The sequence below is a fragment of the Mus pahari genome, chromosome 13 (genome assembly GCF_900095145.1).
Source record: "Mus pahari chromosome 13, PAHARI_EIJ_v1.1, whole genome shotgun sequence".
Taxonomy (NCBI): domain Eukaryota; kingdom Metazoa; phylum Chordata; class Mammalia; order Rodentia; family Muridae; genus Mus; species Mus pahari.
In genome coordinates this window covers 41,578,200-41,606,111 of record NC_034602.1, presented here as the reverse complement: position 1 = coordinate 41,606,111, position 27,912 = coordinate 41,578,200, and the positions used below count along the sequence as shown (strand labels likewise).

General features: G+C 37.4%; 1 protein-coding gene and 1 pseudogene across 1 annotated transcript in view; one reads left to right on the top strand and one right to left on the bottom strand.

The window, feature by feature from the left end:
- Kcnip4 (potassium voltage-gated channel interacting protein 4) overlaps window positions 1-27,912 on the top strand; it is a 1,094,684-nt gene that overhangs the window by 247,134 nt on the left and 819,638 nt on the right. The window lies entirely within an intron of this gene.
- On the bottom strand, window positions 25,915-26,121 carry LOC115065308 (annotated as a pseudogene).

The following is a 27,912-nucleotide window of genomic DNA, read 5'->3' as shown; positions in this document are numbered from 1 at the left end:
TTGAATTGTTGTTTAACTAACATATTTAAAACCTTCGGATTTAATGAAATTATATTATTAAAAGCTAAAGTAAGAATTCATCCTATCCCATACAACTTTAGCCTAGGGATGGGGAGTAAGAAAGGAAGGGAAGGAAACGATGGACCCACAGATGTAGAGAAAACATGCATTTGTCTACCAAACTGGAATAAAAGAACTCTTAATCTTTCACAATACCATTTGGTTCTTTTGGATCGAGCCCTCACAAGGTTAGTCATGTAAGCAAGTAAGTACCTTAATATTAAATTTAAAAGAATAATTAGGAAACAAGAGCTATTAACAAAACATCAGAAATGACAAAATTACTTTTTGGCCATGTGCCCATCTTTTTCTATCCTCCTACCCCTAACTATAGGATTTTTTTTTCCTAGTCCCCAGCTTTCTGGACCCCCTCCCGCCGGCTTCTGAAGACATTCTGAAATTAAATATTGACAAACTTCAGAGCCCATCCTGCCAAAAATGCTAGGACTTTCTATTTCTCAGATCATGTGGCCCTGGCTTTGAAAAAAAAAAAATCTATTAACGATCTCACGATCTGTCAGGTCTGAAATCCATGCTATTCATTATTCTGTTTTACTTTGAAGTTAATCTCTTTGACTTTTTGATTAAATTTCTTATATTCTATGTCTCCATCATTCAAATGCATACAAAATGGCACCTTTGTTTTTATTATTATGAAGTTTATTATCATTTATTATATTATTATTTCTCCTTTGTGCATTTCTATGTTCTTCCTTCTGCTCAAACTTGTTCTGGTATAAGAACTTAAGATGGTATTTATACTTGTTCATCCATGAGTGTCTGAAATTTTGTTTCTTTTTCAAGCAAGAGTTTACATGTTAAATTTTATGAAAAGAATTATTCTCCTGATTAACTCCTCATGCAGGAGTAATGGGGGAAGGGCTCTTGCTTAAGACTTTGCAAGTCTTCCTTTTGGACACTCTGATTAAGCATACTTGATCACAGCAGACACAGCTGCTGTGTGAGTTACTGCTCCCTCTTTAACTTCACAAGGAAATCTTCATGTTAGTGCTGTCTTTCTCTTTTGTATTATCTAGTCTTTCTTCTATAATTAGGATATCAGGTAAGCCTGGAGGGCTTAAGTACTCTGCTTTACAGATGGAAGACTGTTTTTATCACCTTGACAATTTCAGAGCACTGGGAAGTCTGATCTCATAGTCTCAGACATGATTAATTTAAAGCTCTTTTGTGCACTAATTGACTAAATTAATCAATACATTCCACAAGGTCTAAAGTGAAGAACTAAATACTCGTAAGAGGAGGTGCTTTTACCTCCTCTGCTTAAGGGAACCAGAGCTTCCGTGTTGCAGAACTCAGTTTCAGGGCCTCATTTATGTATTTGGAGAAGCACCTGGGATCCCCAATATAGGATAAGATCACTGAGCTTACCGTGCAGGCAACACCGTAGTGTGTATCAGTGATCCTTCTAGCTGGAGAGAGATCTTACATGCTGGAAAATAATCTTATAAAGTGACTTTGAATATGAGCAGTAAGTATATAAGGAGCTGATCAATACAGTGATTTCTCTGAAGCTTTTGCAAATATAAAATAGTGGAGAAGCTCCTTCTGAAAACTGGAAAGGGAAACCACAGAGAATTGTTGAGTAGGAGTGGAAATTCCAAAAAGAGACGCTCCCCCATCAGCAAGGGTCATCTAGGAAGGAAAGATTTTAGTGCTGATCTCTTTCTTTCTGATCCCAACTTTCCAGCTCACCCTGTCTGTGTTATCAGCTTCCCGTTTCTGTAACGGATACCCAAAGGGATAAACTTAAAAGGAAGTTTTAATTTGGCTCACTCCTTGGAAGGTTTTAGTCTATGCTATGTTGGTTTCTTTGATTAAGGATCTATAGTAAAGCAAAAAGTCAAGGCAGAAACAAAGTGGCATGCCAAAACTCTTCCACTTATTTCCTGGGAAGTGGGAGAGGGAAGAGGAGGAGGCATGAGGATGCACTCCAAGGACATATCTTGGAGACAGAAATACTTCCTACTAGCTTGTATCTCTTATTTTTATAAATTTTTCCCGATTGGACCAATGTGGGGACCAAATCTGCAATATATGGGCATTTGAGAGACATCCCAGGTCTACAGTGTAAAAATACCACATCACTGATGTTAGAGAAATATATTCCTGCATGTTATTTTGCTTTCAACCTAGAACCCCAGAGCAGTTTATCAAATTAGGATTCCTTTGCTTAACACAACTAACAATGGTTATGCTATTCCCACTCTAAAGACACATTACAAGGTTCATACGCAAGCTGCTCATATCCCTAGAGATTCATTAGATACCTGTAAATCAACCTTCACTATTATTGGGGTTTGTTTTTTGTGGGTTTTTTTTTGTTTTGTTTTTGTACCAAAACAGACTTTTTCAGAAAGGATATTACTGTAATCAGTCAAACTCAGTGATGCCTAAAGACAACATGATGTGTGTTTTGTAGCAGATGGTATCACAGCAATGTGAAATGTAGGTATGCTTTCTGTCTACTGTGTAAATGTGTGGACTTTCCTAGCTAATGTGAATTTTCCCCAAATTATTCTGGCAGCAATGGGGTCTATTTGGAAACTCATGCTTAGTATGTATCTGAGTTCCGAGGAGCTGCCCTTTATTGCAGAGAAAAGCAAAGTCCAATTAACCATAGTAGACTTTATCAGCATTTCTATGATTTTTACAGTAGATGCTAAATGCTTTTACAAGCAGTTTTATCAAGACTTTCAGAGTACCTCTATAATAGCATTCCTTCTTCCTGCCTGATAGAAATATTTTAGGAATATCAGGGTATTTCAAGATGTTCATTTTTGGGGACTGGGACCATCTCTGTGTTTTAAAAGGAGAGTAGCTACTGATGAGCATCCAGCAATGTCTGAGAGTCAGCTCTTGGTCACTGTTTAACTTCAGAGAGAATGATAAAGGGAGAGCTGAATAAATGTTCATAACTGTGAGAAGAGGATTGTGCTAAGGCTGTGCTAGGTAGGGCAAAGACCCCACCAAAGGGGTCCATCACTTGATCACTTGATCAATTTATAAATAATAAAAGTTATATTTTATATATTACAAAATTACTACTAATAAAAGTTCAATATTAGTTTTATTTCTCTTCTATTGTTTAAATCACACACATACACACACACACATAAACACACACATATATGTGTGCATGAGTGTGTGAGTGTGGATGAATAAATGAATATGGCCATGTGCCTACTGTAGTTCATATGCATAAGTCAGAGGTCTATCCTCTATAGTCAGTTCTCGTCATTCACCTTGAGGTTGGGTCCTTCCTGTAGTTTTTGCAGTTGCGTTGTGTACTTCACAATTTCAGGCTCATAAGTTTTTGGGTTGTCCTCTTGTCTCTGTCTCTCATTTCACCATAGCAGTGGTAAGATTACAGATGCATACCAGCACAGCTGGCTTGTCACATGGGTTCTGAGAATAGAGGTTAGGTTGTCAAGTCAGTAGGGTCAACGTTTCTAAGCTTTCACCTCAAATTTTATCACAGTGTTAATGACAAGAATAGATTTTATTAGATTAAAAAGTCTTATGTTGAATTCCAAAAACGTGTTTCAGGAGATCAGCTCTCTGCTAAATCCTTAACTCCTGCAGTGTAGCAGCACATGCAGGGAAAGGTTGAGCTGCCTTTGACTGGACTTCTAGCTTCGGCCCCATCACACAGCTGGGCCATCAGTTCACTGCTGTAGGCAGAGGCACATTTTAGCTAGGACAGATATATTTCTTGCATATCTCTGTTGCCACAAAGCATTCAACAAGTACATACTTTTGATGATATTATTTAATCTAACTATAGGTTATCCTATTCATTTTATTCAACTTAAAATTTCAGCAATGAAAACTAAATATTCAATCATGATTTTGCTTCTAGTGGTTTTCAGTAAATGCAAAGAGAGCTGCATAAAAATAGGCCTGCAATTTTTAAACTCATTGACTTTTTTATATCAATAATAACTATTATCTCCCTTTATTCACTTAAGCAAAATGTATTAAATGTATGTTAAGAGCTGACTTTTGTGGCTTTGTGAGCTAGTTTCCCACTGCCCTGCATTGCTGTATAAATACAGCAAGTAAGTATGGGAAGGTTAATGGGGCAGTTAACTGGCAGGTAGTTCTGCCACATTTGCTATGCTTTCACAAGACAGAAGAGAGATTTCTCTTGTGGTTCTCACCAACGTTAGTCAAGGTCAGTGGAGAGCCAAAAAGAGGCAATAAACTTGAACATGCAGGAAAGGGTCAAGTAAGCAAGGAGCTGTAGAAGAATCAATCACAGTATTTGTATGTAAAGGATACTGTACTTCAAAGCTAAATTTCACATATGACCTGATAGCTGTAGAAGCCCCCAGCCAAGCCTACCCGAGGGTCATCCTCTTTAGCTAGAGAGAAATTGTGGCCTTTGTGAATGTCCAGGTAGTGAAGGTCACATTTTATCTGTTAAACACCTGCACAGAGCTCATTTATCTTCCCCATGGAAGATATTATCCTCTCTTTCACTCTGCAGAATTTGCTGATTTAATTCCTTTTTGAGCTCTCATAGAACGAGTCCTTCCCATATTATTCTGTTTTAATTACCCATCAGCACTGCTCTATTGAACAGAGTCAGGTGTTCATGTCACAGCTCAAAGTGCTCAGCATCTTCTGATAGACAGACATAACATCTAATTCTGCTTCTCCAACACAGCATAGTGTTTATGGTACAGCAGTGGTTAAGGCATACAGCCTAGTATTTCATGGTTTTGGGAGAAGATGCCACAAGGAAATCTTATGTGTCTTTGTCTGTACAATTTAATGTGCCCATTTCTGAATCGCATTATTGGATGGAAGCCACACCAGTGAGTATTTTGCATGGAATCTAATCCAAATTGTGAAATTCTGGCACAGGCTGGGGCTGAGATCCAAAATACATGTCAGGATCCAAAATACATGTTCCACTATGGATTTCTTCTGGTGAAATTCAAACTTTCTCTGAAGAGCTATGCTAAGGCTTTTAATATTGGCTGCAGAATCTGGTCTCATTTCCTGATCAGCCCACCTAACCCAGGTATTCCTTCAGTGAGTTTCTTTGATATCAGCTTCTGAGATTTTCTTTGGGCAGAGCGAGACAAGAGTAGTTGTGAGAGTTACAGGAAATAGCCTTAAAATGGCAGAAAACAAAGACAGATTTAAATGGCAGAGATAAACTTGGAAATATATGTGTACATTAACATACACTTGCATACTCACATTCACAGGTACATGTACACGCACGCATGCATATGTATATACACACATTTCACCTTCTCCATAAAACAGCACATTTATAATCCTTCAGATTAATCACAATTGTCTTTAAAAGTGGCAGAAGTTTTAGGCGGTCTGTTTTATGTGTTGTTTGTGCCATGCCTACCACAGGACTGATGTTCAATGAATATTCATTTCACATATACTAAATGAGAGAACACCAGTGCCCCTTAGGGAACAAATGTACATCAATTGTCACTTCCATTTCTCTGTGTGCATTCCCAAAGGTGGAAGCTTTGTGTCTCTTGCCTCTATCATTCCTTCCCATCTTGGATCTCGGGCACTTGAGCTCCTTGCTCTAGACACTTTTAAAAAAATTTCTGAGCACTGGATACCTTCTTGTTAAAGGAGAAAAATCAGAGCACTTAAAGTCACTATATTTATAATTAAAAGCAAAGAAAGAATAAGACCACAGATTTAAATGCAGGTAGGGCTGTATAGTTGCTCATTTATTTTTAAAAATCACACATATAATATATGAGTTATATATTGCTGCATATGTATTTGTATTTCTAATGATATATGTTATATGGATTTTAGTATTTTCACTATAATTAAACAGATATGTACATTCCTGTATGTATAACCAAAACTAGTATACTTAAATAAACCTAAAATAATGAATAAATACTGTATAGAAAACTAGGCATGCTAGAACATTCCCATAAACCTAACACTTAAAAGCTAGCAGCAAGCCAGGTGTGGTGGTGCACGCCTTTAATCCCAGCACTTGGGAGGCAGAGGCAGGCAGATTTCTGAGTTCTAGGCCAGCCTGTTCTACAGAGTGAGTTCCAGGACAGCCAGGGCTACACAGAGAAACCCTGTCTTGAAAACCTAAAAAGAAAAAAAAATGCTAGCAGCAGGGAGATCAGGTAAAAATCAGGTAAAAGTAGGAAGCTTGATGACAGCCTGGGCGTAAGTGACATTTTAATATATCAACAAGACTAATTTTATTATTATTATTATTATTATTATTATTATTATTATTATTAAATTCATTTTACAGCCTTTTCATTGCCCTCTCTCAGTCTCCCCTCCTACAATCACCTTACCAATCCTCCATCTCCATCTTCTCTGTGAGAATAGAGTTTCTCTCCCTCATCCCGTTTATACGCCCACTCTGGAATATCAACCCTCTGCAGGGATAGATGCATCCTTTCCTACTAAGGCTAGAGAAGGCCGTCCAGCTAGAAAAACGCAACCCACAGACAGACAACAACATTAGGGATAGCCCCTACTCCAGTTGTTCAGGATCTACATGATGAAGACCAGGAAGCACATTGACACATGCAGCTGGACTAGGTTCAGCTCGTGTATGCTGTAGTTGGTGGTTCCGTCTCTGAGTGCCCCAAGGGTCCAGGTTAGTTGACCCTTGGTCTTCCTGTGGCATTCCTTATCCCCTTTGGGGCCTTCAGTTTTTTTCCCCAGTTCTTCTATAAGAGTCCCCAAGCTCCATCCAATGCCTGGCTGTCGATCTCTGCATCTGAGACTAAGCTTCAAACTTGTTTGTTTTCTCTCTGCTGTTTACTTTTCCTGGCGTAGCTGTAAACATCTCTGCTTAATATCTTTACCCTCAAAATGGAAGATTTCATCCCTTTCAAGGTCACTAGGTTAGGATGAGAGTCCCGAGAAATCAGTCATGTTCTTCTTCTATGATATAATAAGATGGATAAACCCAGTTTTATTTATGGTGATACATAAAAGAGTTCTTAACTGTTTTATTCCCTGAGCCAAACAAAAATCAAAAGGCTTCCAAAAGCTATGAAGCCAATTCTATTAAAAAAAAATTTTAAAAAAGGCTTTTATAACTGTAAAGATCAGTTTTATTCTGTGTCTACTAAAGTTCCTCAGGGAAATGAGACTGCCAACTGCTGGTCTTGCTATCAAATGCATGCAAAACACCCATCTTCCAGTCATGCTGTCCCAAATTATCTCCAAGTTCAAGCATATTCCTGGCACTTTGAGGTAAGGACTCTTTTCAAAGGGCAAGTTCTGCCCATGCTTAACGCAATGACAGTGACAATGGTGCCATTATGCATACCATGTGACTTGCTTTCAGGTCAGTGTTTGTATTGGGATATGCTAATAGAGCCTTGACATGCCAGAAGTCAGCTTGTTTTAGGAGTCATGTGGCATGACTTTTTTTTTTTTCTTCCCTTAAGTGACTTTTCTTAGGTCATAACAGCAAGTTAGTCTGGTGCTCTCATTGCACTAAACTTACATTGTGGTAAGTTTGTTCCTAAGACATTGGTGCTCTCATAGGAATACCTGTTCCTGGCGATAGATGCCTGAGCTCAAATCTTAGCAAACTCTTTCCTTTCTAGGTGGGCTTGAGCAGGCTTGTAGCCTTCTGAAGTTTGGGACACAGAAAGTGAACCCTGTTCAAATGACCACAAAGTACATTTGTCTGCCTTGTCCTCTTCTTCCTTCTTCTAATCCTTACATTAATTCATTAAGGATCTTATATAATGTATTTTGGTGATATTTATCTATCTTCCCAGTCAAACTCCTACCAGATCGTCATAAACCCACCCATCTCTCTCTCTTTCTCTCAACCAATCAAATCCAGTGTATGCTGGCCTATAGTTGGGTGCAGGCTTACTCTAAAGTGCTATCAGTATAGCAGGCGACGCATACTCCCTCTCCCAGTGTTACCAAATACCAATAGCTTTTCATCTAGTAGTGGGACTTTGTGTCCACCTCTCCCACTGTACGCTTGAGCTTGCATTGGTCTTGGGCATGCTTTCTCAATCCCTATGAGAGCTCAGCCCTAAATGGGGCATCAATATTACACTTTCCTCATCGAGGCTCAGAATCCTTGCAGAAGAGGATGAAGAAAGAGCATAAGAGCCAGAGTTGGTGGCTAACTTAAAAGAATCTGTTTGCGGAGCACAAATCGGCATTTTTAAAGACAGAAATTAGAATCTGTATGTCTTCACAAAGACTTAACCTGTGTCTCAAATCAATACAAAGTAGTTTAACTAATATTATATTGTTGTGTTTATGTCCTCAGACAAGGACAAACTGTTTATACTGTAACAATTTTAAATGATGGAAAGTCAACATACTATCTCACAGAAATGCATCCTTCACACATGACAAAATTTACAACTTAAATTGTTTGAGAGTTATAATTTCATTCTCTTTTATAAAAAATGACCTATTCTATAAAATTGTGAGATAATTTATATATTGCTGTCACATATGTAACAGATATTTTAGCTGATATTTCTAAGACTAAAGCTCTTTGGTAATTTAAGAAAGTTTATTGCTATCAGATCAGAAAAAAGATTAATAACACTATCATTTTGGCTTTCCTAGAAAATAAAGTTTAATGAAATTTTTAAAAAGAAGCAATGAAAAGTAAAAGTAACTACCCTAGAACCCATTTTAAAAAGCAGACTGATTAATTAAATTATTCTTGACACATAAAGAGAAGGGACATATGTATAGATATTCAAATCTCTTTAAAATGTTTATATGCATTTGAGTTTGTCTGTCTGAGTGTGTTAAGGCCTTATGTTTGGGTGCCCATGGGAGGCAGTGGAGGAGTCAAGCTAGAAGTGGAATTACAAGCAGTTTGATGGGCCTAACATGGGTCACTGGAACTGGACTTGGAGCCTCTGAAAGAACAAGTGCTTTTAAACCCTGAGCCATCTCTCCAGCCTCCGTAAACATTAAGTTTGAGAAAACCAAAGTTATGTAACATATGTGAGCATTTTATGTTTAAAGAGTTAAATTATTAGCATTAAAATAAGATTTGCAGGAGAATTTTATAATTTTATAGTAATTTGAAAAGGATGCTGGGAAGATGAATTTGAAGCAGAACAGTGCAGGGGGTGTGGGAGCCTTTGGAGAGATGAAAGGGAAGGAAGAAGTGTTATGATCATTGTCTCAGACTTAAAATCAGAAAGATAAAGAATCCAGAGTTGATATATACCCTTGAAGAAGATTATGCTCTAAGTTAAGAGCAAGACAAGCTACCACTGGAAATGTCCTCAGTCCTGTCAGGAGCCTTTAAGAAGTTTGGTCTATATTTGTTTGCTTTATTGTATTCAGCATGGTAGTATTTTCAGTTAAAAGTAAGCATTTTGGGGGCTGGTGAGATGGCTCAGTGGGTAAGAGCACTGTCTGCTCTCCCAAAGGTCCTGAATTCAATTCCCAGCAATGACATGGTGGCTCACAACCACCCTGATCGTGAAATCTGACGCCCTCTTCTGGTGCGTCTGAGGTCAGCGACAGTGTACTTATATATAATACTAAAGAAATCTATTTTTTTTAAAAAAAGTAAGCATTTCTTTTTCTTTACTGATGAGACAGTGAAACAGGGAACCTGAGGCTCATAGAGTTGTCAATCCAGCTTTGGAATCTGGCTCCATCGAGCACTGAAGACCATGAAATACTTACATCCTCTTGTTTTTTTACTCATAATATTAATGGTATGAATTATTTACAGTAGAGTCCTACAAAATATATTCATTAACAGATGGTTTTGTAGTAACGATCTTCATAAGTGTAGTCAGTGTTTATGGTATCTCTAACATGTGCGATGTGCTCAGAAGGTACAGGAAGGGAATTGAAAATGCTCAAGGCAACAGCTGTATCATAAAGGAGTTTGACATTTAGTGGAGAAGATAAAACTTGTATTAAAAATATAATACAGGAATCAATGCATTAAATGACACAGGTGAGTTACAGATTGTAATAGAAGAACTCAGAGAGTGGCCACTTCATACTGGTGTCAAGAGAACCATTCTTTTTTTTTTTATTTTAATTTTTTTATTAGATATTTTCTTTATTTACATTTCAAATGCTATCCCAAAACTTCCCTATACCCTCCCCCTGCCCTTGCTCCCTTACCCACCCACTCCCACTTCTTGGCCCTGGCATTCCGCTGTGCTGGGTCATAAAAAGTTTGCAAGACCAAGGGGCCTCTCTTCCCAAATGCCCCCAATGGAGGAGCTAGAGAAAGTACCCAGGGAACTGAAGCGGGCTGCAACCTTGTAGGTGGAACAACAATAAGAACTAACCAGTACCCCTGGAGCTCGTGTCTCTAGCTGCATAGGTAGCAGAAGAGAACCGTTCTAGGTGGCAGCAATATGTGAGTTAGGTTTTACTGGCTCTGGGTATAGAGATGGGAATTGGGCCTCATGGGAAGACGAGACAGAGTCAAAGGCTGTTAAGTGATACATTCCCAGGCTTCACATATAGGGCAGATATCTGAGTGCTAGCCTTTGTCAGTTGGTATTCTGGGGTCTTGGAATATATACACATGGTCATATATACATATGATCAGCCTTCATGGAGAAGGGAGACATTCATAAATATTAATATATACAGTATTAGGTAAAAAGAATTCTAGATAAATAAAAGGTAGATGATTTGGAGAAATCTGAAGAGAGATGGTCTGTAGTGTCTGCTATGACAACAGTATACTACGCATACTGTAAGGTATGTAGTATCTGCTATGAGAAAAGTATACTATGTATACTGTATAGTATGTAGTGTCTGCTATGACAACATACTGTTACCTAGGTGCCTTAAGTAATAGATATTTATATCCTCTATGTTTTGGAAGCTGAATGTTCTAATAATGTCTAACAGGTTTGATTTCTCTTGATATGACGCCCTGATTTGTAAATAAGTAGTTTCTTGTTGTGTCCTCACACAGTCTTTGCTCTCTGTACGCATGCCCTCTTTGTTTGTTTATGTGCCTCAATGTTTGCTTACAAGGACACCAGTCAGCTTTTTAGAGATCCACCCTAAAGTCCTGTTTTATCAGCATCAATTTCTTGAAGGCCCCATTTCAATACTATAGGTCTATGAAGCCCTGATGGTTAGTACTTCAGCTTGTAGAATTGTGTAGGTAGGGTCAAGTCAGTTCACAACAAAGTAGTTTCATTTTAAACAGTGAGTAGGAAAGACTCTGAAATGGAATTTGATCAAAGTCTTGAAGCAAGCCTAAAAGCCATGGCAATATAGGAGAGGGACACAGATCACAAGTCGAGAAGTCAGGAAAGGTCCTTTGGTAGCTGAGCTTTGGTGGCTTCAAGAACAGAGACAAAGTGTGGAACAAAAACTGAAGGAAAGGCCATCAAGTGATGGTCCCACCTGGAGATCCATCCCATATACAGTTACCAAACCCACACACTATTGTGGATGCCAATAAGTGCTTGTTGACAGGAGCCTGATATAACTGTCTCCTGAGAGGCTCTGACAGTGTCTGAAAAGTACAGAGGTTGATGCTCACAACCATCCATTGGACTGAGTACAGGGTCCCCAATGGAGGAGCTAGAGAAAGGACCCAAGATGCTGAAGGGGTTTGCAGCCCCTTAGGAGGTACAACAATATGAACTAACCAGTATCCCCAGAGCTCCCAGAGACTAAAAAAGCACCAACCAAAGAGTACACATGGAGGGACTCATGGCTCTAGCCACATATGTAGCAGAGGATGGCCTTGTGGGACATCAGTGAGAGGAGAGGCCCTTGATTCTGTGAAGAATTGATGCCCCAGTGTAGGGAAATGCCAGGACAGGGAAGCAGGAGTAGGTGGGTTAGTGAGCAGGGGGAAGGGGGATGGGATAGGTGGTTTTCAGAGAGGAAATGAGGAAAGGGGATAACTTTTGAAATGTAAATAAAGAAAATATCTAATAAAAAAACAGAAGCAGAAATCAAATCTGTTGACTAGAACAGAAGAAAGTCAGAGAAGATGGAGAGACAACGACAGTGAGGCCAAGGGTAACCACAGTACACAAAAACTTAACTGGCTGCTGTGAGGGTCCAGCATTTGCTTTGAGTAGGTGAGAGGCACCATGGACTCATTAGCTGAGGGGTTACAATTAACTTGGAGGAAAGCGCCTGAAGCTCTAGCATGTGGATCAAAACTAGCTCCTGGTCTACAGTCTCCTGGTCCGTTTTCTAAGAATGACCTTTATATTGTCAAATGATTGAAAAATCCCGAAAGGAATACGAATATTCTACCCAGTTGGAAACTTGATGGAACTGTGACTTAATTTCCATAAATAAAGTTTTCCTAGAATCTGGCTTGTGCTCTTTCATTTACATATTACCTATAGCTGCTTTTACATTGCTGCGGTAGAACTCAGTTGTTGAAACAGAAGCTATTCAGCCCTCAAAGCCTAGAAATTTCCCTGTCTGACCATTTGAAGAGTCAGCTGTCTGATGCTTGCTCTAAAGAGTCAGTCAGGGCTTTTGCAGGCTGTGAAAGAAGCTGGATTGTCTTACTAGTCCGGCAGAAGGGGGACTGGAAACATGAGTGTAAATGTGGTGGATTGGCTATGTTCCAGAGAAATAAGAAGCCCTGTAGGCCTTTGAGAAGAGGTGTTCTACTACAGCAGCCCTGATGCAAGGAATCCTCTTGGCTGCAGACACAGCAATGGCAAAGCCAAGAGGCGTGCCTGACCTGGAAATGAAAGGAGAGAAATACAGGAGATAGAAGCTATCATATCCTGAACGCACTGAGCAACTTCTTCATTTTCTGTGCCAAGGCATAAGCTTCTGTGGTGATTTAGCAGTTTTCAGACAACTTTAAAAATATCACGAAGTGCTAGGTTACTAGTATTCTAATTATATACCCTTTGAATTAAAATAGAGCTCAAGTGAATCGGGCCAGATGCCGTTCTACAATTTAGACCTTTGAACGTGCAATATTGAAAATATGAGCTTAAAAGACCATCAGTCATTCTTTCATGGCCTGAGGGATCTTCAACCCAGATTTCTAGTTTATTCAATTTATCATTTATTTATTACCAGACAATATGTTTAACTTGGCATTTCTAGTTTATTCTGTGAGCTACTTTCCTTATCTATATCCTCAATATTTGTTTTAAATTACTTTTCTAGCATGCAACATCTATATCTATATGAAGATGGGTAGGTTAAGTTATTTTATTTACTTTTGTGAATCCTTGAAGGCTTCTCCATGCAAGATCTCTAAAGATAATGTTTTTCCTTCAAGCAGAAGGAGATCTTTAATTTTTTAGGTATGATTATAATAGTAACTCCATAATCTTTCTCTACATATTTCAAGAGGTCGTACACACTTCACAGATTCTTGCCATGTTGTACATTTTCTTTTCAGTCATATACTTTCCAAAGTTATAGAATCCCATTGTTATACATACATGCTCTGATCAGGGATGGCAAAACTCCAAATATAGTCAAAGTAATAAGTACTCTTTGGAACTTGATCTGAAAAGCAGTATCATAGCATAGAATAGACTTTACACAAAGAGCTAGCTGGACTTATTCATAGATGAAAAAAAGTTTCTTGAATGACTATATTTTGGGAGACGGAATATTTCAGACATGAGTATTTTGAATTTGAATTTCTGCTGGTGAAAAAGAACTGTGAAATATTTCCGCTGAGATGGGAAAAGTAGTACCTCTTGCTCATCTTAAAGTAAACATTTTTAACTAAGAGTGGAGAGGCAACTATTTCCTAGGATTTTCACAGGGAACAGCTATCTCTGGGCATAGTTAGAGTCCAGTTGGAGGGAGAAAATCTGACGCTGATATTTGTATTTGAGGTACTAAAGTTGCTTAGAAGATTATAAAAAAAATTAACATGGTTCTTATTTTTCTTTGTGGGGAGAAATTTATACTGTTTAGAAGTTCTTTACTTTGGAAACAAATGTAAATCTTTGAGCTAAATACCGGTGGAAAACATTCCAGAAAGAGAGTCTGGAAATAGAGTAGTTGAAATCAGTGATGCTTGCCTGTATCCCATCACTTTCTAGAGGAAGCTAGGGCCTAGGATGTCAAGTGTATTAAATGTCAGGACTTAGTTTGTATAGTTATCTCAGTATATTTTTTGTTCACAGACTAGATGTCCTTTATATTTTAGCGTCATTTTTCTGGTAATAATTCATTGTTTTTAGACTTCAAGAGTCTATAACCATCATTCTATAAGATTATACTGCCTTCTTTGGTAGATATGAGATGACTGTCCATGCCACTCAGACTTGGTATTATAATGTAGTTGGATTACACAATAAAACTTCCTTTGTGTTCTCATTTAGTCCTTTGGCAGCATCAGTGGCCTCTGAATCCATAACTTCTTCATCCCTCAACAAACCTATGCCTCACTGTTTGTCTCAGGAGAACGAACACAGGCATCGGCCTTCAGCTAGACAATGGAGGGCATCTAAGCTTTAGAAGGAACTGAGCTATTGCTTACAAAAATTATTTTTATAAATATTCTTGTATTTATGGAAATTGTATTTGTTTTTTTGGAGAACTGAGTATTCTATTTAAAAGAAAAGAGTGTAACTGAGAGTGACATTTTAAAATTGCATCAATTCAGTGGTTGCGCCCATCTGTCAAATCTCAGAAGGGAAGATTGGATAGGCAGTACTGCACCTGAGAGTGGGCCAATAGGGAATGAAGTTTAAGTATGTGTCTTCAGGCATTGCAAGATGCTGCGTGGATAATGAAAGCAGAAATGTATTAATGTGAAAGTCTAGGAGGAAAAGTTCTTTCTTGTGAAAGACACTCAACCCAAGCTCTAACTCAGAGAAATAAAACAGGAAAAAAATGCCTTAATATTCTGTACAGGAGCATTCAGGCAACTTGGAAATATGAGAACTCTGCTCTAAGTTGTACTGCTGACAACCATGAAAGAGCATCATTCCTCTTAATATCCACTATTGTTCAGACTGACCCCAAAGTTACTGTATGCTATGACCTCGTGACAGTTTTTTTTTTTTGTTGTTGTTGTTCCAAGGCAGAGAGACCAATTTGAGTTCATTATAGAAAAAGTTCTATAAACAAGGTAAAAAAAAAATAGTACTGTACATATACAATCCTTGCCCATCCCAAACATCTCTAAGCTGTGACCTTACTTGTGTATGGAGACCACACTTCAGACTATTCTTTACTAGCAGTGAACTCACTTAATGCTTCAAAGAACTCTAAATATTCTCCTAGTACTGTTGGAAAGTCACTAACTTCTGTATCCTGGATCTTCTTTATTGTTGGAATTTCCATTGCTTAAATGTTTGAGCTGATGGTACAATGTTTCTCCTTCATTTCTATTTTCTCAGGTGCACAGTGAAGACTGACAACATAGGCTGTTTTCTTTAAGTTAAATGAGCTGGAGTTTAAAGCTGAACAGAAACGCAGTAATGGGGTTTTCCAGTTAACCCACAAGTAGACTTTTGTGCTTCATAACCCCAATTACAACTCAGTTAAACAGGAATGGTGGGCCATATAGTGTCAGTACTTATGCTGAAACTCACTGTTAGAAAACCAGACCAAAACCAAAAGCAAACCATACATCCTCCTAGTGGTGGTTACGTACTTGGACTTACAGGGGTACAGTTTATTGTCCATGATTTTGAGCTAACCTTCCTGTACACAGAGTATAATTATAGTTGCTGCAAAGTTAGAAGGATTCCTTTAATAGACAATGAACATTGCAATAATCTTCTTAATTCACTTTCTATATTGACTTTTTAAAATGATCTTAGGTTTCACAAACAAATATTTGGAATATGGCCTAAATATATGACATTAAATAAATGTACCTTTTAAGGTCGTCTAAGTTTAAAAATTCTTTTGGATATATTTATTTTGTGTGTGTATGTGTGATATGTATAAGATGGTTGTGAACGATTATATTGATGTTGGAAACAAACTTGGAATCCTCTTCAAGAACAGGAAGTGATCTTAACTATTGAGCCATCTCTTCAGCCACAAATCTATTATATAACATGGACATTTTCTGTTTTTTCTGTCCTAACCTGTTTCGTTTTCTGTGATCATAATTATCAACTTTATTTTATTTATAAAATCAGTAGTATATTTTTCTAATGTAAAAGATCCTCTTGGTTTGCTTTAAAATCAAAATACTAGTGTGTGTGTGTGTGTGTGTGTGTGTGTGTGTGTGTGTGCGCGCGCGCGCGCGCGTGCGTGTTGAACCACTAAGACTATCAAGTGCAGGTAAGAATACTGAGAAATGCTGTGTAAATGCTTGTTACTGTGATGTCTCTTGGCTCCTGGTATTCATAGTTATGTTCAGTACCTTCAGTACACCCTCCACACACATATACACGCATTGCCTCTGTATGACTGCCAGACTGTGGCTGTGCAGATGCAGTGTCTCTCCTAAAGTTGTGTTGTAACAGATACTACAGCATTCATCCTAATCTCTTTTTCCCTGTTGAGTCAGTGACTCTGAGAAAGCTGGTGATTTTGAGACTAGATCACTACCTGGAGAAGCCACTTACATCAGAAGTAAGCTTTTCCAGATATAGTTCTGCACATGAGCTACCTGAGAAGCAGTCTGCCGCACTGTCAAGCCTTCTGATGACTGCAGTGCTGTATCACATGATCAATTTGTGACTGAGACATATTCACTAACCCCTCGATAAGAATGACGGAACTGAGCTTTTTATAGTTCTGGAACTGTCAGATAAACACTAGTTGTTGCAATCCACTAAATATCAGGTAATTGGTTGCACAGAAATAGGTAACAAAGATATGGGTAATTTTAATTTTTTATCTGCTCCATTTCCCTTATAAGGAATGTTATGATACTTTCTTGATGTCTAAACTTCATAAAATCAAATTTAAAACAAACATACCCACCATCTTTTATGGTTAATTAATGAAAATAAACACACTTAATAAAGGTCATACCATGCTTCTAGTTTTTAATGAATAAAAATTAAACTATGATCAGAAACTCGTTAATTTAAGTTCCACAACATCTTTAGAAATGTTCTTGCCACATCACAGAGGAGAAAACTAAAATTGTCAAAAATTAGATTATTTCTCAATCATAAATAAGTATAATATGAGGTTAGAATCTTATACAAGATTACTTCATGGTGCTTGCTTTGTATAGTAAAACAGCATCAATCAAAATCTCTTTTAAAAAATTATTTATTTTTACTCATATATCCTGGTATTTGGGTTTCCAACATTTATGTGCAGAGTGTATTTGCCTGTTACTTGTGGAGTCTAGAAGACATGTCGTATCTATTAGAACAGAAGATAAAACCAGTTGTGAACTGTTAAGCAGTTTCTGGAAACAGAACAGGTCCTTCACAAGTGCAGCCAGTGTGCTTAACCACCAAGTCATCTCTTCATTCTCTAATCAGATCCCTTGAAAACATACTTGTTTGCTTGTTTTTTTGCTTGCTTGTTTATTGTTTGTATACTCATAAATACACATAGTTGTGTTTATATGTGGAGAACGACTTGTGTAAGTTGGTTCTATCCTCCACACACTCTACAGTGTGAGTTACAGGGATCAAACTTTGGGTCAGGTTTTCAATGGCCATCAACCATACTTTGAAAGAGGGCTCATGAAGTGGTCAGATTCCCTGATGAGAACCCAACAATGGGTTTCAGGGAGCTGTGTTTATAATAAGTAAGCCTTTAAGAGGATATTCTGTGACTATAATTCAGCTTTCAGGGTATTTTTTATATTTCCTCATGAATCATTAACCATTTAAATGAGTATGTATTTTTTCAAGTGTTTCCAATTTAATTTTCTTCCAATGTGTGCAGTGGAGCCCAGTTGGAGACCCTGGGGTACATTTCAAAACATCTTAAAAAATCTGTGTCTATGTAATATATTCTAAAAGAGACTCCATCAACCATGTTGATACATTAACAGCTAATGAAAAAAATTGAAGTGTATAACCAAGAGAAATGCTGGATTCTGCTGGCAGTCAGAGTGTGGTGAATATTCTGTGAAGCAGAGATAATGCTATGAGGAAGTCCATGTAGAGAATGACTGTGAATTTGCCACTGGGTAGACATTTCCTCTAAAGTGGACCAGCATCCATTATAATTCTATAGCAGAGCCAAAAAACTTTGCAATGTGAATTACATCACACACCCATAAACAAGGAGGACCCTTTTAAGAACAGTCTACTGAGTCTTAAACATTGGCATACATATTCATTGTACAATTCCAATTATTTTATATATCTACATGTGTTTCCTGAATAGGGGTGGCTACATTTGAAGACTATTTGATCTTAAAACCAGACATTCTTTTCAGACTTAAAGACATAAGTTCTGAGTGTTCATAATTCAACATTGTAGTGACACATTTTTAGGTGTCTAAATCAGTTTTATGAGACATGCAATAAAAATAAAATCAAAGTCTGAACAACAGTGATGCTCAGTCATCTCTGAGTATGACCCAAAGAAGCAGAGAAGGATAAGATGTCGGTATGGTTTTAACTAAGAGAAAAACATGCATAAGCCATTAGAAAATGTAAAATAAGTTATTAAAATTGTAACTGCTTCTCACACAGAGATTTAACATCTTCCCACATGTTATTATCACATGATTTTATTTTTATTGCATGTCCCATAATTGCATAATTGTATGATGGCTAGTATCTCGTGGTTCACTTTTAAAATCTCCATTTTTTCTAATATAACAATTTTCAAATGAAGTTGAAGAGAAAGTGGATAAGGGATTTCACCTCAGACAGCTTCAACTTAGCCATTCATGTTTATAAATGGTTTCATGAGCAGTAAAAGAGCAATAGGATTATAGCATCATGGTAGACTAAATTGTATATGGCATAAATGCCACATGCTATGATCCCTTTACCTCATTAGAGTTCCTTGTTCCACTATCTACCGTGAAGACTAGCAACTTCTAGAATGAAGATGCAGAGATTTTTCTTACCATTTCTAATGTACAAAAAGGTTTATTTGTGCAAATAGGAGCTTTTTATAGACTGTAAGTTTTTACTCTATAAAAAAGCCACAAAAATGTGTCTGGATTATTTTTCTTACTGGAGTCATATGGAAGGTTGTATAATTCTGAGCATAACTTGTCTATGGCTCTCTATTCCTCACTTTGTCTCGGCATCTTCTCTCACATATCTGCACTTCAAGATACCCTAACAATAGCACTACAACTACAAGGTCCATGAGCATGTAATTTATGTGCGATGCTTTTATACTGAGATAAATACATGGAGGATTTCCAGTAGATGTTTTCAGAATTAATAAAATCATGCAATTATAAAGAACTGTGAAGGACTAAAATGGAAAGCATATTCTATCCATAGATAAGTGGAAAGGGGGATTTTGGATAGATGACATGATGTGAGCAGGGATTTTTGTTAAAGTCTAGAGATGTGTCTAGTCTTCCTGTGACTTTCCCCATTTATGTTCTTCCATCTTTATCTTATGCACAATGCAGCTGGAGGCTGAAGTTGATTTTCTTTCTTCTTTACATGGGTGCTTGGGGCAGATCAGCAATGGAAAGAATACATGCATTTGTTGGCTTGTTAGTGCCCCAGATTCCTGAACGAATGATGGTGATTTAGTTTCTTTTTATCTTGGAAAAAAAACCATATATGCAAATATATATATCGTTTCCCTCCCTCTTCTTGTCCTGCTCCAAATTTTTCTCTGCTATTTATTTTCTTTAGTTGAATGGGGTTTAGAAAGGTCAAGAGTTGATAAAGGTTAAGGAGAAGAAAAGCTCATTCAAGGTGGCTATCTCCTGTCCTATTTATTCACTAGCTAAAGTATATCCTTTAAAAAAGACCCAAAGGAATGTCTACAGGAGATTCCATTATTGCATTTTATCTACAAGACAGGTTTGGCATTTTCATTTAATGTCTGTAAAACTGTGCTTTGTAAGTAGCATGTGAAACACAGAGATTAGTGTTGTTAATTTAATGCAGCAAGCTTGGAGTCTTTATAAGATTCCATCTCCTTTTGAACTTTATGTTTAACTCACGAGGGGCCTGCACAGAGGTTTTAGAAGAACAATGATTTTCCTCCTTTATATATTAAGCAAATAGAAGGAAATACAAATACGTGGATTTTAACATTAGCAGAAATAACCTTGAAATACGGGAAAGTGGGCCTTTTCACTTTACTTATTTTTTCTTAAAAAGCTGCCAGGAGAATGAGATGAATTTGCTCTGTAGATAATGGCGACCATAATGCCGAGAGATGATCAGCAGTGATGCATTTGGGAAGAGCCTAATGAGGGGAAGGCTCAGCTCATTTGAGAACTTAGAGCAAACAAAGGTTATGGACAAAGTGCCTTGTGCCTTATCACCATCTGCTGCTCTGCATCAGTAAGAGGCAGTGTGAGCTCAGTACATTCTTGGGTTTCAAAAAGCTGCAAACTGGGGAGATTATGATTTTACTTTTATTTGTAACTTTGCAAGCAGTATCTTCTTTTGCATCAGCAAAATGTTTGTAATGGAAACAAACCTCTGTAATTAAGAGCAATATCTATAAATTCAGTCATGACAATGATGACCGAAAAGTGATCAGGGGAAACATATAGACCTTGCTGGATGATTGCTTTGACATAAAAAAAAAAAAAAAAAAAAACCAAAAACCTATCCATTCTTACTGTGTTTTACGTCATCAGATGTTGAAACCAGTTTCCCACATTTTCATCATTGTAAGTGAAAATAACCAAAGGCCAAAGGACCATCATGTCTTACAGGGCAAGGATGGAGCCTTCCCTTGCTCCAAGGACTTGGCTTTTGAAGACCCTGTTGGTAGGCAGGGAAAACCTGGATAACAGGGTTTTCTGGTTCTGGCATGGTTTGGAGACCTTGCTCGAAGTTTGCTATTTGGCTGGCATGTTTTCCTAAATGACATTCTTGTTCATAGCATAAAACACTCAACAACAGCCCATCCTCCCCACAATGAAATGCATTTTCAGGAATGAAGTGCCATCTGGCCGGGTGCCCTCTAGTCATGTGGAAAGCTTGCTTTGCATTTCTGTATCTGCCTCCCTCTTTTAGACACAACTCTTACTTATTTATTTTTGGCGTTTGTGTCACTAAGCTTTGACAAGGAATGCACGTGGGTTTCACTAAATGGGAGTCATGATGGGCAGCAGTGACTGTCCCGAAGCCCCCCCCCCCTCAAAACTTACAGTCATGCAATATAACACTCTCTGCACTTCTATTCCTGTGCATCAAGAGCTTCGGTGTTCATCCCAGTGCCCAGTGTTATGTTTTCTCTTGTCATTATCTTTAAGGAAAATAAAGGTTAATGAGCACCAACTATGCTTACCCCATCCTTATTAGAGAGGCCATGGGCAGAGAGATTATCTAGACATAGAAAGTTTTACTTTCCTACCCATTTTATGAAATATATGTGTCCATCAACTAAGGAAAGAGATGGTAAGATGTGCAAGAACACATTTTCATTCTGAACCATAGCATCAATGACTGATTAGGGTTCTGCTATACCTGAGGAACAACGATGGTTATTTGATTATCTTATGTAATCTTAAATAATGCAGGCTACATGGTGGTCATTATTAGCCAACTCATGCTACAGGCAAATTAAATATCTTTGAGTTTAAATTAGGAGTCTCCCATTTCTCTGAGAAGAAATATCCATTGTTTTCAGGGTTTGAGGGCATGTTAACAAGAAAAAAAGAAAAAGAGCCAAATAAGACCATAAAATTGTGATACTTTTGAAATTATATTTGTAAAAGAAAACTTGTAAATATATGAGCAATGCCACCAAGTTATTTAATGAACAAATGTTTCATATTGCATATTTAAAATATGATGAAGTATTGGGGGCAGGAAAAATATGACTTTTAGGCTATAGATGGTATGGTCAGATAAGGTAACAGGACTTTAAAAATATAATTTTCCAGTCTCTCCTGAGTATTCCTGGACAGGGCCATAGGAACTGAGGATTACATAACCTGCCTGAAGTCACACAGATAGTAAATAGCAAAGACAGCAGATGGACTGAGGTGTCTGACCCCAGAGTCTTTGCTTTTAATGGCTTTGCTATGTTACCTCCCTAGCTGGGTCCATATTCTGAACTTTTGTAACCTATCATGAGCCGTTCCCAACTCTCACACTGTAAAAGATAAGGGGAATTATTTATCAGGCTTAAACAGTTCAATGAAATACATACTTTCTCAGTCCTTGCTGTTATTTGTCTCTGATTAAACTTTGGGTGTGCAAAACATAGTGTGCCTTTTGGTTACTTCTTCTCCCTTTTTTTTTTTTTTTTTTTTTTTTTTTATAGAAATTTCTGCTGAAGGCCAGGTGGTTGAAGTTGATTAGTGCCCATATCTATACTGCAGGGCAGGAGGGCTAGTCAGTGAATTTGAACTCAAAAAGTTTTTTCTTCAGAAGTTAATTAACACTGTAACCCGGGGGAAGTTGACCTTGACCATTACTCTATACCTTCATTTTTTTTTGCCAAGAAAACATTGTTGTTTTGGGAAGGAGACCTCAGAAGCAACATATCTGTCTAGTTCAGGAATTGATACAGCTTTTCTCAGGCTTTTCTGAAATAGAAAATGGCCAAAGAAGGTTTTAGAGCCGGTGCAGAAAATCCTGGAAGGAAATCATTGAGTTCTAAAGGATCATTAGAAATTAACAGATGTGACACTCAAAGATATTAGAGTTTAACACAAATCAGGTCATAAACACAGACTCAAGGCTTGTTTGAGTCAATTAGTAAAACCTCACGACTTCTTTTTTTGTCATAATAATTTTATTGATTATTTGGAAATTTTACATCATGACCCCAATTATACTCAGGTACCAGTCCTTCCAGGTTTGTTCCCTAGTGCTGGTGTACTCTGCTCATCAAAAGGAAGGAGAAGGAGGAGGAGGAGGGGGAGGAGGAGGGGAAGGAGAAGGAGGAGAAGGAGGAGGAGGAGGAAGAGGAGGAGGAGGAGGAAGAGAAGGAGGAGGAGCACTAGGAGGAGGACTAGGACGAGAGGGAGAAGAAGGAGAGTCTAATATGTGTTGCCCATATGGAACATGCTCAACGGCCCAGCATCCAGCCCCTCAAAGAAAACTTTTAAAAGAGAGTCTCCCCACCTACATGCACACAGCAGAAGACATCATTTCTGGAGAGCTACACTTCAGTATTCTTATCACAGTTTTAAAGAATTATTTTCTGTGGCTTTTTATCTAGGCTGCTACTTTTCTTTGCCAAGGCCAGCTAACCCTGTGGTTTACTATAAGACCGATGGCATGCTGTGAAAGACAATCAGAAAGTGGAGAGCAACCCCCGTGTGCTTAGTCACTGCTGGCCTCTGCACATCCAAGGAAACAACTGACATCCACAGTTTCCAAATACACACCCTGCCAGCACCACTACCACCCACAAAGCTCGGCTTCCTCAACAGTGCACAGCATTAACCTTCTGTAGTTAAACTCTGTCCTCACAACTCCTTGGGCAACAACAATAGGAACTAACCAGTACCCCCTGAGCTCGAGTCTCTAGCTGCATATGTAGCAGAAGATGGCCTAATCAGCCATCATTGGGAAGAGAGGCCCCTTGGTCTTATAAACTTTATACGACCCAGCACAGGGCAAGGCCAGGGCCAAGTAGTGGGAGTGGGTGGGTAGGGGAGCAGGAACGGGGGTGGGGTATAGGGAACTTTCGGGATAGCATTTGAAATGTAAATAAAGAAAATAATAATTAAAACAAAAACAAACAAACAAAAAACCTCTGTCCTCACAACTCACCATGCACACTCTGGGAAAGGACTTTGTTGAAGAAGGTTGCCATCATATTGATATGAATTTGATATCATCCCTGTATAAATGATTTCCTCAAAGTGATTAAGAGTGTGAGGAAAAACAGTGTTGACAAGGACTACAGTAATTTTTTTTGAAAACTAATTTGCAGTGAGTTTGCAGGTCTTATTTGGGAGAATTGATTTTTCTTTTCCCTTGTGGTTAAAGGAGCCTTTCTTCTAAGGTCTGATTTAAGCTTCTACCACATTTGGCCACCAAATTTGTCCACTCACAAGATCTTTTATGCGTAGGTAGCCATTATATCAACATTTAAAAAAAGTAATTGATTCCTTTATCTGTGTTCAAATTATAAATATAAATTATATTTGCTAGTATATGGTTTATTTTATAAAGTAAAATTATGAAAATTGCTGATTAAGGTCTGTATTAGAAAATAGAAAATCCTGGAGGAGTATAGTAAATATCTTTCTCATATCTCCCTCCTCCTTTCCTATGTACCAAATTCCTTTGCATATGCAATGGCAGCCTGAATTTTCCCTTGGTTGATGTTTTGGTCTCCTTGTTGATTCTACATGTGGGATCTGTTGCTTTTAAAAGTTAGCACATATAACTTCAAAGCTGTTACAATTGTTTTTATATAGAATCAATTATTTTAGATCACAATCCAAAATTACACAAAGATAGTGTTACGTAGGAGGGCTAAGCAGAAAGAAGTAGGATGCTAATTAATACTGCTCCATGCTATTCTCATCGCTGGGGTGGATTACATAATACTAAATTTATCATTGGAGGCACACTTCCAGTGCTCTGAAGAAAATCGTTTCATGGGTAGATGTTAGGGAGCTCATCTTTCTGGCTAGTGATTGCCGGTTTTTTTTATTGCATGGTAGGCATGGTTAGGGATAGCCCACTATTGTGAGCTGCAGAAAGAGAAACATGTATCCAGATAACAAACTGTTTGATCTTGAAATGATTTGTGAATACATTTTTAAAATATCTGATAGAAATAAAGAGGATATATATTTTTTTTTCATCATTTGAAGGGGTTTTAGAAAAAAAAACAAAGCAGATGTCAGTATCATTCCGAGCTTGACAGGTCTGTGAATGGGAACTCTTCCATAAGTCCCCATCCTCTCTTTCTATTCTGGAAAGCCCCAGGATGAAGAGGACATCATGTTCCTCCACAGGATCTGTTCACAGGTGAACACTCCTTTTGTCCAAGTGTGATATGCACATCATCATAGCGTTCCCTGATCCTTGGACTATTCCTGAAATGCGGAGAGCACTCAGCCTGTCCTGAATCTTGTTTAGTCTGAGAGCTCTCCCCATACTGAGATAGTTGCCCTGATTCATTTTAGACCAAAACTCCTTTTCTTTTTCTTGAGACGTAACAGCTTTCATTTCTCCCTCAAGCTGATGTGCAATGGTACGTTTCCCTTCGCTACTGGTACAAATACATTTTATTTCATTATTTATCTCTCAACTTCTTATAGATGGTACTTCTGAAATCAATGAAAAAATAATTCCATCCTCTGTGTATAAACAAGGTGAGTATAGGATTCAGGAGAAAAGGTTTTTTGTTTGTTTGTTAGTTTGTTTGTTTGTTTTTGGAACCTTCTATGATGTAAGTGTGTGAATGAGTCTGAGCTAGTTCTGTTAGCAGTGTGTCTGTGCAACTTAGGTGCATCTAATGACAATAACCTCAGGAGATAGGGTTGCTAGTCAAATGAGATGTATGAAATTAAGATTGCTATGGAACTGAAAAAAATTACAATGATAGTAGTATGGTTTCAGCAACACAGCCACCATTGGAAAACAGAATTATGTTTCCAAACTAGACTACCCATTGTACCTTCAGTTTAGGAAAAATATATAAACAAGTGTGAGTAGTGGGGGGAGAATTCAAATTCAGGAGCCAAACACTGGCTTTCATATCCTACTAGATATGGTTACCATTATCACTTCTTTGTTGAAGCCTTTTGCCAGATATCAGAAGGAGAGAACACCAGTCCTTTCCGCAATTTCCAAGGGCTATGTTTAGTCTTGTCTTCTCCTGCTGTTCTCATGATACCTTCTCTTCCATGGATATTTGAAAAAAAATGTGTGGGTCAATCAACGGAAAATAAAACACAGTTTATATAGTACACTTGATGCTAATGTTCCTAAATATGGAAATTAATTGAGATGTGACATAAGGAGATATAAAGCAGGGTACACATTGAACAGAACAGTTATACACTTGATCTTAGCCAAAAGGCCGAGAAGCGATGAACAGAACAATTATAGTATAATAGGATGAAGTTAATGCAGTATTTCTTATGTGCCAGGAACTGAGATAAATCATTGAAGAGAAGGGAAAGAAAATGGCATATCCATTCTACTTTTTCTAGTAATAGAAGAAAGAAATAAAATATATCTTCTTTTTTATATGTGTAAGTACTATATTGGTAAAACAATAGGAGGATACATAGAATGCCAAGGATCTAAGTGATGGACCAGTCCAATCACTCTTAGTAAAAGAAACATTTAAGTGGAGTTTGGTATGGTGCATATTGAGAAATGGGATCAAAGAGTAAACTCTGGGATTAGTTTGAGAAAAACTAGCGAAATGATGGACATACTGAGCAAGTGGTGACTGGCCCATAACTAGAGTATAACATGCAAATAAAATAAGTAAAAAGGGTGCACATCTTTTAATGAGTTTGAATGTCAGGATAAGAAGTAATTGTTTGTTTCTTTGCACTAAATATTAATTCTAATATATCAAATCAAACCTGTTCTTAAAGTTTTGTTTGTTAGCTTTACACTGTATCCTAAAATGGGATTACAAATGAATCATGGCTTCTATGCTTTCTAATTGGTGGTCTGAACCAAGACAATAGCCACAGTTAACAAATGCCATATGTCTTACACCTTATCCTTATATTTTAGCATTTGTGGTGTATATTGGTGTGTGTGTCTATGAGAGAGAGAGAGGGAGAGAGACAGATGACATATATATATATATATATATATATATATATATATATATATATACACACATACAGAGAGAGAGAGAGAGAGAGAGAGAGAGAGAGAGAGAATATATACACACATACAGAGAGAGAGAGAGAGAGAGAGAGAGAGAGAGAGAGACTGATTTCAGCAAGATTCAGGATTTAAACCTACCTATTTTAAAATTATCTTCAACTCTCACACATGTGTATATATGTGTTTGTGTGTGTGTATTATGTGAAATTGTATGCACATGTGCTAAAATTTATAAAGCAGTTTTGTAATTATTTCTTTCTCATATCTTCATATGGTTAGTTCTGCAGGGCTGGACTAAATGTGTGTACTACATTTCTATGCATATAGGTGTTCTTAGGTTCTAAAGAATATGCAGCGCCGTATGAAGCACACTAGTGCATTCAGTAACTTTATTGTCTCCATACTGCGTTTCAGAGACCCAGCCACATTCAATCTCCATATCTCACTCAGGACAAACTGTTGGATGGTCAGTTGTTATAGAGACACAGGATCTTAGCGAGGTCAGAGATTTTCTTTGCAGTGTATTTTTGTCTGACTTATAGTCTCTTCTCAATAAACATTGTTGGCTGAGTGAATCAATGAATGTATGTATGAATGAATTAATGAATGACAAAATTTAATTATAATGATAAATATTTCTAATTATCATATGCTGAAAACCCTGCATCTTGTGACTTATGTGAAGTTGTCAGCTCATGAAGACAAAGCAATTTTCTCCCATGTGACATTACATTTCTTATTCAATAGGACCATTTTTTACATAGCTTTATTTTATGTTTCTTTAGTTACCTAGGAATGTATAAAAGCTCCAAATTATTATAGGCTATAAAATCTTTTTGCAAAATTTTATTATATGGTGTGTTTTTAATTATAGTTCTTTTAGTAAGCATTAGGTTTCATATTAAACAATGCAACTTTGCTTTTACAAAGAAAAACAAAATTATATAAAGTAATAGATACACTGATTTATTTTGGTTAAGTAATCTTTTTGCTATATGTACATATGCATTTTAATTTTATGTTAATAAAA